General features: G+C 44.0%; 2 pseudogenes; both read left to right on the forward strand.

Moving 5' to 3' along the window:
• LOC120049501 overlaps positions 1 to 13451 on the forward strand; it is a 32193-nt pseudogene extending 18742 nt beyond the window's left edge.
• Positions 13452 to 14942: 1491 nt separating this feature from the next.
• On the forward strand, positions 14943 to 16493 carry LOC120049502 (annotated as a pseudogene).
• The last annotated feature ends 3169 nt before the right edge of the window (positions 16494 to 19662 follow it).

Consider the following 19662-nt stretch of genomic DNA (forward strand, 5'->3'; position numbering starts at 1 on the left):
CCATCACTGTTGATGTACTGCCTGGGTGTAGCATTTCCTCCATCACTGTTGATGTACTGCCTGGGTGTAGCGTTTCCTCCATCACTGTTGATGTACTGCCTGGGTGTAGCATTTCCTCCATCACTGTTGATGTACTGCCTGGATGTAGCATTTCCTCCACCCCTGTTGATGTACTGCCTGGGTATAGCATTTCCTCCATCACTGTTGATGTACTGCCTGGGTGTAGCATTTCCTCCATCACTGTTGATGTACTGCCTGGGTGTAGCATTTCCTCCACCCCTGTTGATGTACTGCCTGGATGTAGCATTTCCTCCACCCCTGTTGATGTACTGCCTGGGTATAGCATTTCCTCCATCACTGTTGATGTACTGCCTGGGTGTAGCATTTCCTCCATCACTGTTGATGTACTGCCTAGGTGTAGCATTTCCTTCATCACTGTTGATGTACTGCCTGGGTGTAGCGTATCCTCCATCGCTGTTGATGTACTACTGCCTGGATGTAGCACTTCCTCCATCCCTGTTGATGTACTGCCTGGGTGTAGCATTTCCTCTATCACTGTTGATGTACTGCCTGGGTGTAGCATTTCCTCCATCACTGTTGATGTACTGCCTGGGTGTAGCATTTCCTCCATCAATGTTGATGTACTGCCTGGATGTAGCATTTCCTCCATCACTGTTGATGTACTGCCTGGGTGTAGCATTTCCTCCATCACTGTTGATTTACTGCCTGGGTGTAGCATTTCCTCTCTCCCTGTTGATGTATCTGCCTGGTGTAGAATTCCTCCATCACTGTTGGTGTACTGCCTGGATGTAGCATTTCCTCCATCACTGTTGATGTACTGCCTGTGTTTACGTTTCCTCTATCACTGTTGATGTACTGCTGGGTGTACATTTCCTCCATCACTGTTGGTGTACTGCCTGGTGTAGCATTTCCTCCATCCTGTTGATGTACTGCCTGGTGTAGCGTTTCCTCCATCCCTGTTGATGTACTGCCTGGGTGTAGCGTTTCCTCTATCACTGTTTGATGTACTGCCGGGGTGTAGCGTTTCCTCCATCACTGTTGATGTACTGCCTGGGTGTAGCATTTCCTCTCACCCTGTTGATGTACGCGTGGGTGTAGCATTCCTCCATCACTGTTGATGTACTGCCTGGTGTAGCATTTCCTCAACCCTGTTGATGTACGCGCCTGGGTGTAGCATTTCTTCTATCCCTGTTGATTTACTGCCTAGGTGTAGCATTCCTCATCACTGTTGATGTACTAGCCTGGTGTAGCATTCCTCCAACCCTGTTGATGTACTGCCTGGGTGTAGCATTTCCTCATCACTGTTTGATGTACTGCCTGGGTGTAGCATTTCCTCCATCACTGTTGATGTACTGCCTGGGTGTAGCATTTCCTCCATCACTGTTGATGTACTGCCTGGGTGTAGCATTTCCTCCATCACTGTTGATGTACTGCCTGGGTGTAGCATTTCCTCCATCACTGTTGATGTACTGCCTGGATGTAGCATTTCCTCCATCACTGTTGATGTACTGCCTGGGTGTAGCATTTCCTCCATCACTGTTGATGTACTGCCTGGGTGTAGCATTTCCTCTCTCCCTGTTGATGTACTGCCTGGGTGTAGAATTTCCTCCATCACTGTTGCTGTACTGCCTGGGTGTAGCGTTTCCTCTATCACTGTTGATGTACTGCCTGGGTGTAGCGTTTCCTCCATCACTGTTGATGTACTGCCTGGGTGTAGCATTTCCTCCATCACTGTTGATGTACTGCCTGGGTGTAGCGTTTCCTCCATCACTGTTGATGTACCGCCTGGGTGTCGCATTTCCTCCATCATTGTTGATGTACTGCGTGGGTATAGCATTTCCTCCATCCCTGTTGATGTACTGCCTGGGTGTAGCATTTTCTCCAGCACTGTTGATGCACTGCCTGGGTGTAGCATTTCCTCCATCACTGTTGATGTACTGCCTGGGTGTAGCATTTCCTCTCTCCCTGTTGGTGTACTGCCTGGGTGTAGAATTTCCTCTATCCCTGTTGGTGTACTGCGTGGGTGTAGCATTTCCTCCATCACTGTTGATGCACTGCCTGGGTGTAGCATTTCCTCCATCACTGTTGATGTACTGTGTGGGTGTAGTATTTCCTCCATCAATGTTGATGTACTGCCTGGGTGTAGCATTTCCTCCATCACTGTTGATGCACTGCCTGGGTGTAGCATTTCCTCCATCACTGTTGATGTACTGCTTGGGTGTAGCGTTTCCTCCATCACTGTTGATGTACTGAGTGGGTGTAGTATTTCCTCCATCACTGTTGATGTCCTGCCTGGGTGTAGTATTTCCTCCATCACTGTTGATGTACTGCCTGGGTGTAGCATTTTCTCCACCACTGTTGATGTACTGCGTGGGTGTAGCATTTCCACCATCACTGTTGATGTACTGCCTGGGTGTAGCATTTCCTCCATCACTGTTGATGTACTGCCTGGGTGTAGCGTTTCCTCCATCACTGTTGATGTACTGCTTGGGTGTAGCATTTCCTCCATCACTGTTGATGTACTGCCTGGATGTAGCATTTCCTCCACCCCTGTTGATGTACTGCCTGGGTGTAGCATTTCTTCTATCCCTGTTGATGTACTGCCTAGGTGTAGCAATTCCTCCATCACTGTTGATGTACTGCCTGGGTGTAGCATTTCCTCCATCACTGTTGATGTACTGCCTAGGTGTAGCATTTCCTCTATCACTGTTGATGTACTGCCTGGGTGTAGCATTTCCTTCATCACTGTTGATGTACTGCCTGGGTGTAGCGTATCCTCCATCGCTGTTGATGTACTACTGCCTGGATGTAGCACTTCCTCTATCACTGTTGATGTACTGCCTGGATGTAGCATTTCCTCTATCACTGTTGATGTACTGCCTGGGTGTAGCATTTCCTCCATCACTGTTGATGTACTGCCTGGGTGTAGCATTTCCTCCATCACTGTTGATGTACTGCCTGGGTGTAGCATTTCCTCCATCAATGTTGATGTACTGCCTGGATGTAGCATTTCCTCCATCACTGTTGATGTACTGCCTGGGTGTAGCATTTCCTCCATCACTGTTGATGTACTGCCTGGGTGTAGCATTTCCTCTCTCCCTGTTGATGTACTGCCTGGGTGTAGAATTTCCTCCATCACTGTTGGTGTACTGCCTGGATGTAGCATTTCCTCCATCACTGTTGATGTACTGCCTGGGTGTAGCGTTTCCTCTATCACTGTTGATGTACTGCCTGGGTGTAGCATTTCCTCCATCACTGTTGGTGTACTGCCTGGGTGTAGCATTTCCTCCATCCCTGTTGATGTACTGCCTGGGTGTAGCATTTCCTCCATCACTGTTGATGTACTGCCTGGGTGTAGCATTTCCTCCATCACTGTTGATGTACTGCCTGGGTGTAGCGTTTCCTCCATCACTGTTGATGTACTGCCTGGGTGTAGCATTTCCTCCACCCCTGTTGATGTACTGCGTGGGTGTAGCAATTCCTCCATCACTGTTGATGTACTGCCTGGGTGTAGCATTTCCTCCATCACTGTTGATGTACTGCCTGGGTGTAGCGTTTCCTCCATCACTGTTGGTGTACTGTCTGGGTGTAGCATTTGCTCCATCACTGTTGATGTACTGCCTGGGTGTAGCGTATCCTCCATCACTGTTGATGTACTGTGTGGGTGTAGTATTTCCTCCACCACTGTTGATGTACTGCCTGGGTGTAGCATTTCCTCCATCACTGTTGATGTACTGTGTGGGTGTAGCGTTTCCTCCATCACTGTTGATGTACTGCCTGGGTGTAGCATTTCCTCCATCACTGTTGATGTACTGTGTGGGTGTAGCGTTTCCTCCATCCCTGTTGATGTACTGCCTGGGTGTAGCATTTCCTCTTTCACTGTTGATGTACTGCGTGGGTGTAGCATTTCCTCCATCACTGTTGATGTACTGCCTGGGTGTAGCATTTCCTCCATCCCTGTTGATGTACTGCCTGGGTGTAGCGTTTCCTCCATCACTGTTGATGTACTGCCTGGGTGTAGCATTTCCTCTTTCACTGTTGATGTACTGCGTGGGTGTAGCATTTCCTCCATCACTGTTGATGTACTGCCTGGGTGTAGCATTTCCTCCATCACTGTTGATGTACTGCCTGGGTGTAGCATTTCCTCCATCACTGTTGATGTACTGCCTGGGTGTAGCATTTCCTCCATCACTGTTGATGTACTGCCTGGGTGTAGCATTTCCTCTCTCCCTGTTGATGTACTGCCTGGGTGTAGAATTTCCTCCATCACTGTTGGTGTACTGCCTGGATGTAGCATTTCCTCCATCACTGTTGATGTACTGCCTGGGTGTAGCATTTCCTCCATCACTGTTGATGTACTGTGTGGGTGTAGCGTTTCCTCCATCACTGTTGATGTACTGCCTGGGTGTAGCGTTTCCTCCATCACTGTTGATGTACTGCCTGGGTGTAGCATTTCCTCCATCACTGTTGATGTACTGTGTGGGTGTAGCGTTTCCTCCATCACTGTTGATGTACTGCCTGGGTGTAGCGTTTCCTCCATCACTGTTGATGTACTGCCTGGGTGTAACATTTCCTCTATCACTGTTGATGTACTGCCTGGGTGTAGCATTTCCTCCATCACTGTTGATGTACTGTGTGGGTGTAGCGTTTCCTCCATCACTGTTGATGTACTGCCTGGGTGTAGCGTTTCCTCCATCACTGTTGATGTACTGCCTGGGTGTAACATTTCCTCTATCCCTGTTGATGTACTGCCTGGGTGTAGCATTTCCTCCATCACTGTTGATGTACTGCCTGGGTGTAGTATTTCCTCCATCACTGTTGATGTACTGCCTGGGTGTAGCATTTCCTCCATCACTGTTGATGTACTGCCTGGGTGTAGCGTTTCCTCCATCCCTGTTGATGTACTGCCTGGGTGTAGCATTTCCTCCATCCCTGTTGATGTACTGCCTGGGTGTAGTATTTCCTCCATCACTGTTGATGTACTGCCTGGGTGTAGCATTTCCTCTATCCCTGTTGAAGTACTGCCTGGGTGTAGCATTTCCTCTATCACTGTTGATGTACTGCCTGGGTGTAGTATTTCCTCCATCCTTGTTGATGTACTGCCTGGGTGTAGCATTTCCTCTATCCCTGTTGATGTACTGCCTGGGTGTAGCATTTCCTTCATCACTGTTGATGTACTGCCTGGGTGTAGCGTATCCTCCATCGCTGTTGATGTACTGCCTGGGTGTAGCGTTTGCTCCATCACTGTTGATGTAGTGTGTGGGTGTAGCGTTTCCTCCATCACTGTTGATGTACTGCCTGGGTGTAGCATTTCCTCCATCACTGTTGATGTACTGTGTGGGTGTAGCGTTTCCTCCATCACTGTTGATGTACTGCCTGGGTGTAGCGTTTCCTCCATCACTGTTGATGTACTGCCTGGGTGTAACATTTCCTCTATCACTGTTGATGTACTGCCTGGGTGTAGCATTTCCTCCATCACTGTTGATGTACTGTGTGGGTGTAGCGTTTCCTCCATCACTGTTGATGTACTGCCTGGGTGTAGCGTTTCCTCCATCACTGTTGATGTACTGCCTGGGTGTAACATTTCCTCTATCCCTGTTGATGTACTGCCTGGGTGTAGCATTTCGTCCATCACTGTTGATGTACTGCCTGGGTGTAGTATTTCCTCCATCACTGTTGATGTACTGCCTGGGTGTAGCATTTCCTCCATCACTGTTGATGTACTGCCTGGGTGTAGCGTTTCCTCCATCCCTGTTGATGTACTGCCTGGGTGTAGCATTTCCTCCATCCCTGTTGATGTACTGCCTGGGTGTAGTATTTCCTCCATCACTGTTGATGTACTGCCTGGGTGTAGCATTTCCTCTATCCCTGTTGAAGTACTGCCTGGGTGTAGCATTTCCTCTATCACTGTTGATGTACTGCCTGGGTGTAGTATTTCCTCCATCCTTGTTGATGTACTGCCTGGGTGTAGCATTTCCTCTATCCCTGTTGATGTACTGCCTGGGTGTAGCATTTCTTCCATCACTGTTGATGTACTGCCTGGGTGTAGCATTTCCTCCAACACTGTTGACGTACTGCCTGGGTGTAGCATTTCCTCCATCACTGTTGATGTACTGCCTGGGTGTAGCATTTCTTCCATCACTGTTGATGTACTGCCTGGGTGTAGCATTTCCTCCATCACTGTTGATGTACTGCCTGGGTTTAGCATTTCCTCCATCACTGTTGATGTACTGCCTGGGTGTAGCATTTCCTCCATCACTGTTGATGTACTGCCTGGGTGTAGCATTTCCTCCATCACTGTTGATGTACTGCCTGGATGTAGCGTTTCCTCCATCCCTGTTGATGTACTGCCTGGGTGTAGCATTTCCTCCATCACTGTTGATGTACTGCCTGGGTGTAGCATTTCCTCTATCTCTGTTGATGTACTGCCTGGGTGTAGCATTTTCTCCACCACTGTTGATGTACTGCCTGGGTGTAGCGTATCCTCCATCGCTGTTGATGTACTGCCTGGGTGTAGCGTTTGCTCCATCACTGTTGATGTAGTGTGTGGGTGTAGCATTTCCTCCATCACTGTTGATGTACTGCCTGGGTGTAGCATTTCCTCCATCACTGTTGATGTACTGTGTGGGTGTAGCGTTTCCTCCATCACTGTTGATGTACTGCCTGGGTGTAGCATTTCCTCCATCACTGTTGATGTACTGTGTGGGTGTAGCGTTTCCTCCATCACTGTTGATGTACTGCCTGGGTGTAGCGTTTCCTCCATCACTGTTGATGTACTGCCTGGGTGTAACATTTCCTCCATCACTGTTGATGTACTGCCTGGGTGTAGCATTTCCTCTATCTCTGTTGATGTACTGCCTGGGTGTAGCGTTCATTGTCCGTTTGTGCATCAAGATGGCCAGGAGAGAATGTGAACATCACAGAGGTAAGCAATTATCATTGTGCACAATATAGGAAATTGTTGGTACAGAGCAAATTACATGTTTTTTATCATACAACTGGGTTCATTCATTGAGAGCTGCTGCTGAATCAAGAAATGTTTTATTCAATGAAAATATGCATTTTCTTAGAGGTGTTATTTGACTATACAGCAATGTTTAAGTCTAATACCCAATATTTGGATTTGATTTGTGCTATTTCTCTCAAGATCAAGATGTTGACACACTCCATTATGCCGCTCTAAACGTCGTCCACAAGAAGCGGAAGGCCGGGAGACAGAGGAGCGCCATGGACAGAGACACGGTGTATTCTGACATGGACTGAAACGTCAACTTGTCCTCTTTATTAACTTGCATTGATTTGATGTATTCCACACTAGTCCTATCAGTGACTTTTTTATTGTACGTGCCTTAAAATAACTTGTGTTGTGTTAAAAAAATTCAAAACATCTCAGAAGTAATGTGTTATTTTCACCACGTTTCCAATTTCACTGGTAGGTTTGCAGGGAAGAGCATACAGTAGACCGACAACTCAAAGAATTGATTTTGTGCAACAATCATCCTGATTACTGCATATATGCATATAAAAGTAGTTCCACGTTCCAAATTTATTTGTCCCAGATGGCAATTGGTTTTGCAGCAGAGGAGCATCAAAACAACAACATGAGACATGAAAAACATAGGTGGAGGTGGGCACAGTCAGACAGGATGGATTCTGCCTTCCTCACCACTTGTCTGTTGAGCAAATCAGAGTACATTCAATACTTTTAGACGTTTAGACGCCTCAAACTCTTTTTTAGCTGTATCCTGTATCACACCTCTCTGTGTTGTTCTGACTGCCTTAAATAGATTTTCCACTAACATAAACTCATCTCTAACCTCCAGCAATGACTGTCAGTCCTCATCACACTCTCTCTACACACAGCTCAGTACAGCGATAGGCCTGGCTCACAGTCGGCATTCCAATTCATCGCAACGGTGTTTGATGGGGTTGAGGTCAGGGCTCTGTGCAGGCCAGTCAAGTTCTTCCACACCGATCTCGACAAACCATTTTCGTATGGACCTTGCTTTGTGCACGGGGGCATTGCCATGCTAAAACAGGTAAAGGCCTTCCCCAAACTGTTACCACAAAGTTGGAAGCACAGAATTGTCTAGAATGTCATTATATGCTGTAGCGCTATGATTTCCCTTCAATGGAACTAAGGGGCATGAACCATAAAAAACAGCCCCAGACCATTATTCCTCCTCCACCAACAGTTGACACTATGCATTCAGGAAGGTAGCGTTCTCCTGGCATCTGCCAAACCTAGATTCGTCCGTCAGACTGCCAGATGGGGAAGCGTGATTCCTCACTCCAGAGAACTCATTTTCGCTGCTCCAGAGTCCAATACCGGCGAGCTTTACATCACTCCTGCCGACACTTGGCATTGCGCATGGTGATCTTAGGCTTGTGTGTGGCTGCTTGGCCATGGAAACCCATTTCATGAAACTCCCAATGAACAGTTATTGTGCTAACATTGCTTCCAGAGGCAGTTTGGAACTCGATAGTGAGTGTTGCAGCCGAGGACAGATGATTTTTACCCACTACGCGCTTCAGCACTCGGTGGTGCCGTTCTATAATCTTGTGTGGCCTACCACTTCACGGCTGAGCCATTGTTCATCCTAGACATTTCCACTTAACAGAAGTTACAGTTGACCGGGGCAGCTCCAGCAGGGCAGAAATTTGATGAACTGACTTGTTGGAAATGTGGCATCCAATGACGGTGCCACGTTGAAAGTCACTGAGCTCTTCATTAAGGCCATTCTATTGCCAATGTTTGTCTATGGAGATTGCATGGCTATATGCTCAATTCTATACACCTGTCAGCAATGGATGTGGCTGAAATAATACAATCCACAAATTTGAAGAGGTGTCCAAATACTTTTGTATATACAGTGCATTCGGAAAGTATTCAGATCCCTTGACTTTTTCTACATTTTGTTCTGTTAAAGCCTTATTTTACAATGAATTTTTAAAAATCTCAATCTACACAAAATACCCCATACTGACAAAGCTAATACAGTTTTTAAAATAAATTTTAGCAAACAAATAAAAAACTTAAATATCACATTTTTTTATTTAATTCAAGGAAGTCTTTGCATAAGTAAGGCACACAATCTATTTCTTCAAGTCATCTCTCCTCAGAAATGTTTTGTCCTCTTTCAGACGTGTCGATATCATGCCACTCACACCAACCTACACGCAGGGAACCAGTTTACAGGTACTTGCGGTCTGCCCTAAGCAAGATGGGGCCTTATCGATGCTTTCGTCAGGTCTGCTGACCTTGTACACACAGGACCCTGCAACCTGCTCTCTTTGTCTCATTGTGGTTTTCAGAAGGATGTCTATTTGGTGTAAGACTGTTATTCTTACAATCTTTACTTGTTAATGTTGCCACTGACAGTTTGCAGCCGTAAACTTACTTGGATATGTGTATAGTTATCTGAAATCAGTTCCAAACCACAAGGAACTGCCAATGAACTCTATTTGAACCCTCTGGGTTAACCGTCTCATGTCTGATACAGCACCATCTATTCTAGATCGTAGAGTCCAGGGGGAGGGAGAATTCTCAGTACTTTCTCAATCAGACAGTCTTTGTGAAGCACAAAGACTACTGCAGGGTCCTCTGTAAGAAGACCAAAAGAGGAGGAACCTCCTTCTGATAGATTGCCTCCTATGAGAACAACAATAACCAGAGAGTGAAACAGAGTGAATAACATGTCATGTAGTGGTTGGCTGAAGATTCCAATAAGACAAGCACTCTCGGGTGTTACACTTCAGTTAGTGGATGTTTCTGTGAATCATAGGGAATCAGACTAACATACAATTTACTTGTTTTATCCTGTCTTCTGATGTACTGTAACTGTTAAATTACTTGGTAGCCAGCAGCGACCGGAAGACCCATGAGGCGGCGCACAATTGTCCGGGTTAGGGGAGGGTTTGGCCTACAGGGTTGTCCTTGTCCCATCGTGCACTAGCAACTCCTGTGGCGAGCTGGGCACAATGCACGGTCGCAAGGTGCACAGTGCTGGCGGGGTCGTGTTTCGGAGGACGCATAGCTCTTGACCTTCGCCTCTCCCGAGTCAGTATGGGAGTTGCAGCAATGGGACAATACGGTAACTACCAATTGGGGAGAAAAATTTGTTTAAAAAAATACAATAAAAAAATTATAAAATAAAATAAGATTTACTGACAGGATATTTATTTTCAGGTTCAGAGTCCAACAGCAAGACAGTTCTACAGCAGTCTGTGTCTAAATCAGTCCAGCCAGGAGACTCTGAACTGTACAATACAAACTGAGACCTGTGAAGGAGAACTATTGGTCTACTGGTTCAGACATGGCTCAGGAGAATCCCGTCCAGGAATAATTTACACCTATGGAGACAGGAGTGACCAGTGTGAGAAGAGCCCTGATGCTGGGTCTCCTACACAGAGCTGTGTCTACAACCTCCCCAAGAGGAACCTCAGCCTCTCTGATGCTGTGACTTACTACTGTGCTGTGGCCTCATGTGGGGAGATACTGTTTGGGAACTGGACCAAGCTGGATGTTGAGTGTGGTCACTGTGATGATCCACAGATGAGAATCCTGGTATTTCTCTCCATCATAAGAACTGGAGAATATTCTCCTCTCCTGTCTGAACATCTTCATCATCATTTATACCACCAGGAAATAGATCAATCTAAGACAAATGTCGATGGACTTTGGTTTTGCAGTAAATGTTGGAAATATCATCACAAAGTATTGAAAATAAGTATTTATTGAGATTGCTGAGTCGTTTCGTATTGCATTTTTTTAAATGAATGGCCTGTGACCTTGTTTAAGAAGTTTAAGAAGTTATATTTCATTTGATTAAATTGTACTTTTGAAATCCCTGTATACGTTGCTTATTTTAGCATTAAGAAATATAAATTTAAACAACATACTGAAGGAAATAGACTTGTTCCTTCTCTTGAGTTCTGTACATAAAGTATGTCTGTATGAATGTGTGAAGAGGGCTTCTGCCGACCCAACCTACTGATAAATGCTAGTCCCACCCATGCATGCACCCACACAGCGAGATGTTTACAGGTATCTGCACACTGCGGTCTGCTGTGAGCACAAAACAAGTCCGTCTCTACGCTTTGGACAGGCCTGCTGGCCTTTTCCACACCCTGTGTCTCTATGTGGTTTTCAGCAGGATGTCTATGTGGTGTCACTGTTTTCTCTCATTCTTTCAATGTTGTTCACAACCATGACAATAAGCATCACAGTCCACTTATATACTGTATGCCATGTAGCCTGTATCTTGTCACTTACAATATCATAGGTTTTATTCATTCAAACTACACTCATTCGTTTACAGAGTTTAAAGTAGAAATTGTATCAATGTACAGTGAAGAGGCCTACCCACGAGGTACACCCCTACTAAACTCTCAACTAGTAGCCTACATTTGAGTTAGTACATGAATGACAGGGATTAGACTGACTTTCATTCTGTATGTGTTTCACCCACATACCCTCACAGTAATGCTCCACCCCTGTTCACCCTACGTATCAGCACATGTTCTATGTATAACAGTCCCCCTACAGGTCATCAGGAGTACTGCCTGTAACTGTTACATGGGGTGGGGATAAATCTATCTAAGGCACACAACTGAGTTTAATAACAAGAGGATACAGGTACATGTGTGTGTAATGTATGCTTGAAAATGTACTGCATACTTATTCTATTTTCACACTGCCTCAGTATTGGACATATTTGATTCAGTTGGTGCCCACATAGCAAACTATACAATGTTTAAAACATTTTTTTTTATTATCATTTAGACACCATAAAGTGTGTATGTTTCACACACCATCTACAAAATATCCTATACAGTAAGCATTGGTTCACTTTACATGGATTATATGGGAGATTTTCACTTACGAAGACCATGGTTGGCTGAATAAGTTGTTAACAAAAATGACACGTCCAGTTTGACCAATCACCAATAACCCCATAGTTGAAGTGTTGTCTACATGGGTGGACTTTTTCCACTCAAGACACAGGTTGTGAAGAGGACATACTGGCACTTCTTGTAGATGTGAGGAAGTCCAGCTTGGATTTTTCTCTGCTTAAGGGATGTACACTCGGGTTCTTTATTGATGCAATTCATCAATTATTTTTTGGGGGTATATAAAGGACTTGTGTAAGTAATGGATCATGTCTCTGTGTGTATTCTAGCTGCTACACAATCCCCAGAAATTCATCTTGTTACAGCCAATGTTGGAGAAACAGTGACTTTGCACTGCTTCTATAAAGGCAACCTGGCACTGTACTTTATGTAGTACCAGCAAACATTGGGTGACAATCTTCAACTTTTATCAACCTTTTACAAGTATAACAAGAATGCAACATTTTACCATGAATTTAAGGGTAACACTCGCTTCTCAGTGGAAAGCGGTGAAGGAATGAATCACCTAAAGATCTCAGACATGCAGCTCTCTGATTCAGCCACATATTACTGTGGGAACTCTTATGCCAACCAGGTGGAGTTTGGAGCAGGACTCATTCTCACTGTGAAAGGTACAACATCTGAACTTAGAGACAAAGGAAATAGTAACTAATGTTCTGCAACTATAATCTTGAGGACTTTTTCCACATTACGTTTTGAATACGATGGGAACAGATTTACTGACTTACAAACCTTTGTGAGGGATCAGCCGGATCAAGTGGTCCGACTACGCCCTCTCCTGGAGGTGGGCCGCAGTACAGCCACTACTGATGAGCTCACCTGAGATCAATTGACTGATTATTGTTTGTGCTCTCTGAAGGGGTAGAGAGAAAGAGTGATTATGAGTTGGAGACTATGGTGAATTCCCGGACAGTAGGTTTCCTGGTAATAGGGTCGGCTGAAGCTGTTGGAGTGGCGTTTGTTGCCAACTGTTATTTTTTATTTTTTTTATTTTGTTTGGATAGCCATTACCTTGGCCTTTATTTGTTCAGTCCTGGGAGAGTTGAAAGAACTCCCAATACAGTTGCCTCTTTTTTAATTTTATTTCTTTTTTTTGGTCACTTGTCTGTGTCTCATTTTGTGCTGTCCCGCCTAGGATTTTGTCAGTGAATAGGTACTTTCACACTTTCTTGTCAGGTTCAGGGTCCAGAAACATGACTGTGCTCCAGCAGCCTGTGTCTGAGTCAGTCCAGCCAGGAGACTCTGTGACTCTGAACTGTACAATACACACTGAGACCTGTGTAGGAGAACACAGTGACTACTGGTTCAGACATGGCTCAGGAGAATCCCTTCCAGGAATTATCTACCACCATGGAGACAGGCGTGATCAGTGTGAGAAAATACCTGATGCTGGGTCTCATACACAGAGCTGTGTCTACAACCTCCCCAAGAGGAACCTCAGCCTCTCTGATGCTGGGACTTACTACTGTGCTGTGGCTTCATGTGGGGAGATGCTGTTTGGGAACGGACCAAGCTAGACATTAAAGGTAGGTGATAGGGCTTGCATCTTTTTAAATATTTTACTAATCTATTGTGTAGAACACGTACTTGATAATGACTTGTTAATCCTGGTCATTGTCCTTGTTTGCATCATGTACAAGATGAACCAGAGAAAGTGTCTGCAGTGCAGAGGTATGTGACAACCTTTTAGAAGTTGCTCTTCTTTAATATCACCATCTACAAATGTATCTGCAGTGGAAGAATGAGTTCTATCTTTATCTTTAGTGTATTTCTTTTCAGGATCAGTCTCTCTGACATGTCGAGCAGTCTCTTCTACAGATGCAGGGGTAAGTAGAATTCCTGAAATTTTGTATTTAAGGAATTTGTGAGTGCTACGGGTCGGTAGTCATTTAGGCAGATTAACTTGGTATTCTTGGGCACAGGGACTATGGTGTTCTGCTTGAAACATGTAGGTATTAGAATCGGCCAGGGACAGGTTGAAAATGTCAATGAAAGGTGTGTGTGTGATTTATATATATATTTATTTCAATGTGAATTTGGTCAGGTCGTCAAAGTTACACATTGCAGCTTTAATTTGTAGTGTTAAACCGTTTTTCTTATCATTCCGCTAACGCCCTCAAACACACAGCAACCTATTTACAGTTACTCTGTGGTCTGTGATGAACACAAGATGAGAATGTATCTTCACTTTGTTAGGGCTTGTTGGCTTTGTACACATACCCTTCTGCTCTCTTTCTTTCTCTCTGCTCTTTCTCTCTCTCCTCTCTCGCGCTCGCTCTCTCTTTCTCTCTTTTTCTTTCTTTCTTTCTGTGGTTTTCAGCCAGATGTCTCAGAACTCTTAGCTCTCTCATGCTGTAGGCTATACTACTTGCTATTCAAGTTGACCATTTTAACAACCGTAATCAAACTATTTTGATGAGGCAGCTCATCTAAACATAGTCAACTGAAATCTGTGAAACACTGAGCTATGTATTAGGTTATTTCAACTAGATCTGTAGTTCTTAGTCAAACACAACACTTTTAACAGTGAAGTATTATCATCACCTATAGGACTAGAGGAATCTGCTTCCTCAATATCAAAATCATATGAAGTGATGCTATCCATCCAATTGAGTGTAAACCCTGAGTTAGAGATTTGTTTAGTGAAGTGACTGTGGTGATAGAAGCCCTAGTGGATGACAGTGTCATTGCATGCATGCTCCTAACAAGTTCACAACTGATTCTCTTGATGTTGACCACAGTAGCTGTAGTGATAAGGAATAAGGGATGCCACACTTGAATGATTATTACCAAATTTGTACTAAATCTATAAGGATAAGAATATAATACAATCTTTGTCTGATTTAGTCCAGCCTGTGACTCTGAACAATGTGAAGGAGATTGTTCTTCCAGAATAAGGCGTCAACAAAAATGATGGGTCCAGTTCGACCAATCACCTGCAACTCCATTGTTGAAGTGTTGTCTACATTGGTGGACTTTTTTTCCACCAAAAACAGGCTGTGAGGAGGATGACAACTTCAAAGAGGATCACACTGTTTATTTCCACTTGTAGAGATGGGTAAGTCTAACTTTTATATACGTCTGCTTATGAGATGTCTGCCCTTGATATGGATGCTTGAGATATCACATGTAATACTTTACAGACACTTTGAATATTCTTAGTTGTATTTGGGGTATGTAACAGCAAATATACTATATTGTTCATATTTCTTAATAGATGTAGTAGCTGGTACTGGGTCCTCATCCATACTTCAGGACAGTGGTCTCATATCAGCCAACGTTGGAGACACAGTGATTGTGCACTGCTTCTATAAAGACCACATGGACATGTATTTCTCCTGGTACAAGCAACCCTTGGGAGATAAGCTTCAACTCTTTTCAACCACCTTTAAGTTTGACAGGAACGCAACATTTTACCATGAGTTTAAGGATAACCCTCGATTCTCAGTGGAAAATGGCACAAAATATAATCACCTGAGGATCTCAGACATGCAGCTCTCTGATTCAGGCACATACTACTGTGGAAGCTCTTATGGCAACAAGGTGGAGTTTGGAAAAGGAGCCATTCTCATAGTAAAAGGTACGTTTTGTAAAATTGAATTTACAGATATACGGTGTCAATGAGGTAATATCTTAATCAGATGAGATGTTTATTTAACAAATGTTGAGTTTGAACACTTCTACAGTAATATTATAGATATTCGATGCGTTTATCGATCTTGTCAGGATAAGGGTCCAGAAATGTGTCTGTACTCCAGCAGCCTGTGTCTGAGTCAGTCCAGCCAGGAGACTCTGACTCTGAACTGTACAATACAAACTGAGACCTGTGTAGGAGAACACAGTGTCTATTGGTTCAGACATGGCTCAGGAGAATCCCATCCAGGAATCATTTCCACCCATGGAGACAGGAGTGATCAGTGTGAGAAGAGCCCTGAGGCTGGGTCTCCTACACAGAGCTGTGTCTACAACCTCCCCAAGAAGAACCTCAGCCTCTCTGATGCTGGGACTTACTACTGTGCTCTGGCCTCATGTGGGAAGATACTGTTTGGGAACGGGACTGAGGTAAATTCCATTTAATCTGTAAATATCCCCAACGATACTATTTACAGTATTCGTGCAAACAGCCTACCTCCAAATGATCTCATACATTTGACTCAACAAGCTATACAATATCACCTTTAGCTTTTGGTTCTATTTGTTTACTGTTTGATCTTCCTAAGTGCTCATGAATACAATATGGATTCCCTGACCCCCTTTCCGCAGTTCCAGAGCATGATTCTCCATTTGATCTGAGTCCTACTGTTCTGGCCTTGGTCGTCTCCAACATCGTTCTGGGGATAGTGACCCTTCTACTTGTCTGGGCGCTGTGCAAGACTTTGAACAGAGTTTTTACTTTATTTTATGTTACATATAACACAAGTTATAAATGCCCAACATACAGTAAACTTGACCCCCCAAAGATCAGGTTAAGATCCTTTCTGGGTTTCATGGTTTGTTTCCTTTTCTTCTTTAAGGTTGCAGCCCCTATCATCGCCAAGCCTATTTCTGACCTTTTTTAAGCTGTCTCCTCTCTGGGGAAGATCCCATTGCTTTGAAGGTAGCCAGTGCGTGTTCTTTATTTAAAGGGGGAGATCAAGTTCTTAACTGTTATAGTCCAATTTCTATTTTGCCCTGTTTATCAGAAGTGTTGGAAGAACTTGTCAATAATCAACTGACTGGCTTTTTTGATGGCTGTAGTATTCTCTCTGGTATGCAATCTGGTATCTGCTCAGGTTATGGATGTGTCACTGCAACCTCAATAGTTCTAAATTATGTTACCATTGCCCTTGATTCTAAGCAATGTTGTGCTGCTATTGACTCTGAGGGTTTAGAAATTGAGGTAGTCGCCTCATACAAGTACTTGGGAGGATGGCCAGACGATACTGTGCTTCTCTCAGCACACATCAAAGCTGCAGGTTAAGGTTGAATCTAGACTTGGTTTCCTCTATCGCAATTGCAATCGCTCCTCTTTCAGATGACTATCCTACCAATGCTAGATTAAGTAGACTTAGTTTATAGATCATCAAGTAAGGGCAGCTAGATGTTGTTTACCATTCGGCCATCCGATTTGCCATCAATGCTCCTTATAGGACACATCACGGCACTCTGTAGTCCTCTATAAACTGGTCATCTCTGTATACCTGTCACAAGACCCACGGGTTGATGCTTATTTATAAAACCCTCTTAGGCCTCACTCCCCCCAATCTGAGATACCTACTGCAGCCCTTATCCACCACATACAACACCTGTTCTGCCATTCACATTCTGTTAAAGGTCTCCAAAGCGCACACATCCCTGGGTCGCTCCTCTTTTCAGTTCGCTGCAGCTAGCGACTGGAACGAGCTGCAAAAAACACTCACTGGTCAGTTTTATCTCAATCTCTTCATTCAAAGATTCAATCATGGACACTCTTACTGACAGTTGTGGCTGCTTTGTGTGATGTATCATTGTTCATGACCAATAATGTTTGTACCATGTTGTGCTGCTGCCATGTGTTGAAACCATGTTGGCTTGTGGTGTTGCTACCATGCTGTGTTATAGATCTCTCCTGATGCAGCGCTGTGGTGCCTGTTGTTGTGATGTGTGTTTTGTCCTATATTTTTAATCACAGTCCCTTTCCCCCGCAGGAGGCCTTTTGCTTTTTGGTAGGCCGTCATTGTAAATAAAAATGTGTTAACTGACTTGCCAGGTTAAATAAATAACTTCCTACCAGCTCTAGGTCTGGGTGCCTTGTAAGGATCTGTCAGCGAGTGGGTATCTGCCTTTACCATCTGTACGTTGGCTAACAGGACCGATCATTGGATAATGAAATGGACAAACTACGAGCATGTACACTACCGTTCAAAAGTTTGGGGTCACTTAGAAATCTTTTTTTGAAAGAAAAGCAAAAAATGTTGTCCGTTTAAACTAACATCAAATTGATCAGAAATACAGTGTAGACATTGCTAATGTTGTAAATGACTATTGTATCTGGAAATGGATTTTAATGGAATACATAGGCGTACAGAGGCCCATTATCAGCAACCATCATTCCTGTGTTCCAATGGCACGTTGGGTTAGCTAATCCAAGTTATTTTAAAAGGCTAATTGATCATTAGAAAACCCTTTTGCAAATATGCTAGCACAGCTGAAAACTTTTCTGATTTTAAAGAAGCAATAAATCTGGCCTTCTTTAGACTAGTTGAGGATCTGGAGCATCAGCATTTGTGGGTTTGATTACAGGCTCAAAATGGAGATGAAGGCTATTCCATGCGACTGGCAGTTTCATTAAATAGTACCCGCAAAACACCTGTGTCAGACGTCAAAAGGAGGAGACCGAGGTGCAGCGTGGTGAGCGTACATAATCCTTTATTCATATTGACGCCGACAAAAACAAACAATCCAAAACAACCGTGAAGCTAAAGGGCTATGTGCCACAAACAAAGTTAACCTCCCACAAAGACAGGTGGGAAAAAGGGCTACCTAAGTGTGGTTCTCAATCAGAGACAACGATAGACAGCTGTCCCTGATTGACAACCCTACACGGCCAAAACATAGAAATACAAATAATAGAACTAAAGAACATAGAATACCCACCCCAAATCGAGACATAAAAAGGCTCTCTAAGGTCAGGGCGTGACAACCTGTCTCAACAGTGAAGAGGCGACTCCGGGATGCTGGCATTCTAGGCAGAGTTGCAAAGAAAACACCATATCTCAGACTGGCCAATCAAATATTAAGAACACTGGACAGAGGAACTCTGCCTAGAAGGCCAGCATCCTGGAGTCGCCTCTTCACTGTTGACGTTGAGACTGGTGTTTTGCGGGTACTATTTCATGAAGCTGCCAATTGAGGACTTGTGAGGTGTCTGTTTCTCAAACTAGACACTCTAATGTACTTGCTCAGTTGTGCACAAGTGCCTCGCACTCTTTCTATTCTGGTTAGAGACAGAACGCTGTTCTTTGAAAGGAGTAGTACACAGCGTTGTACGATATCTTCAGTTTCTTGGCAATGTCTCGCATGGAATAGCGAGAAATTCTAATTTTAAAACTAACCCTATCTGTTTTGTTTTCGTAAATGTTTATGACATGGTGTCACGATCGTCTTGCGAAGAGAGTGAGGACCAAAATGCAGCGTGTGGAAAGTACATCTTCTTTATTTAAGGAAGAAGACGAAAACGACACGAACACTATACAACTAAACAAAACAGACGACCGTGAAGCTAATCAAACATAAGTGCTGACACTAAACACTTAGACATAGACAATTACCCACAAATGCATGATGCCCATGGCTGCCTTAAATATGGCTCCCAATCAGAGACAAATGAAAGACATCTGTCTCTGATTGAGAACCACTCAGGCAACCATAGACATACCTAGACACATTCACTCAACCATAGACATACCTAGAAACATTCACTCAACACAAACTCATACACTACACCCAACACCCCCTTTACCATATAACCACCCAAAACGACAAAACACAAACATTCCCCATGTCACACCCTGACCTAACTAAAATAATAAAGAAAACAAAGAATACTAAGGCCAGGGCGTGACACATGGACCATTTTGACTTTGCAGCTTGGCCATCTAGTAGGAAATAGATAAAGCTATGGCCAATATCAGGTTTTTATCACTAATAAAATAATCACTGTAATGAATATTTTAAATATACACAGTAAATATTATGTTCTATTTCCTG

This window comes from Salvelinus namaycush, chromosome 6 (assembly GCF_016432855.1).
Source record: "Salvelinus namaycush isolate Seneca chromosome 6, SaNama_1.0, whole genome shotgun sequence".
Classification (NCBI taxonomy): domain Eukaryota; kingdom Metazoa; phylum Chordata; class Actinopteri; order Salmoniformes; family Salmonidae; genus Salvelinus; species Salvelinus namaycush.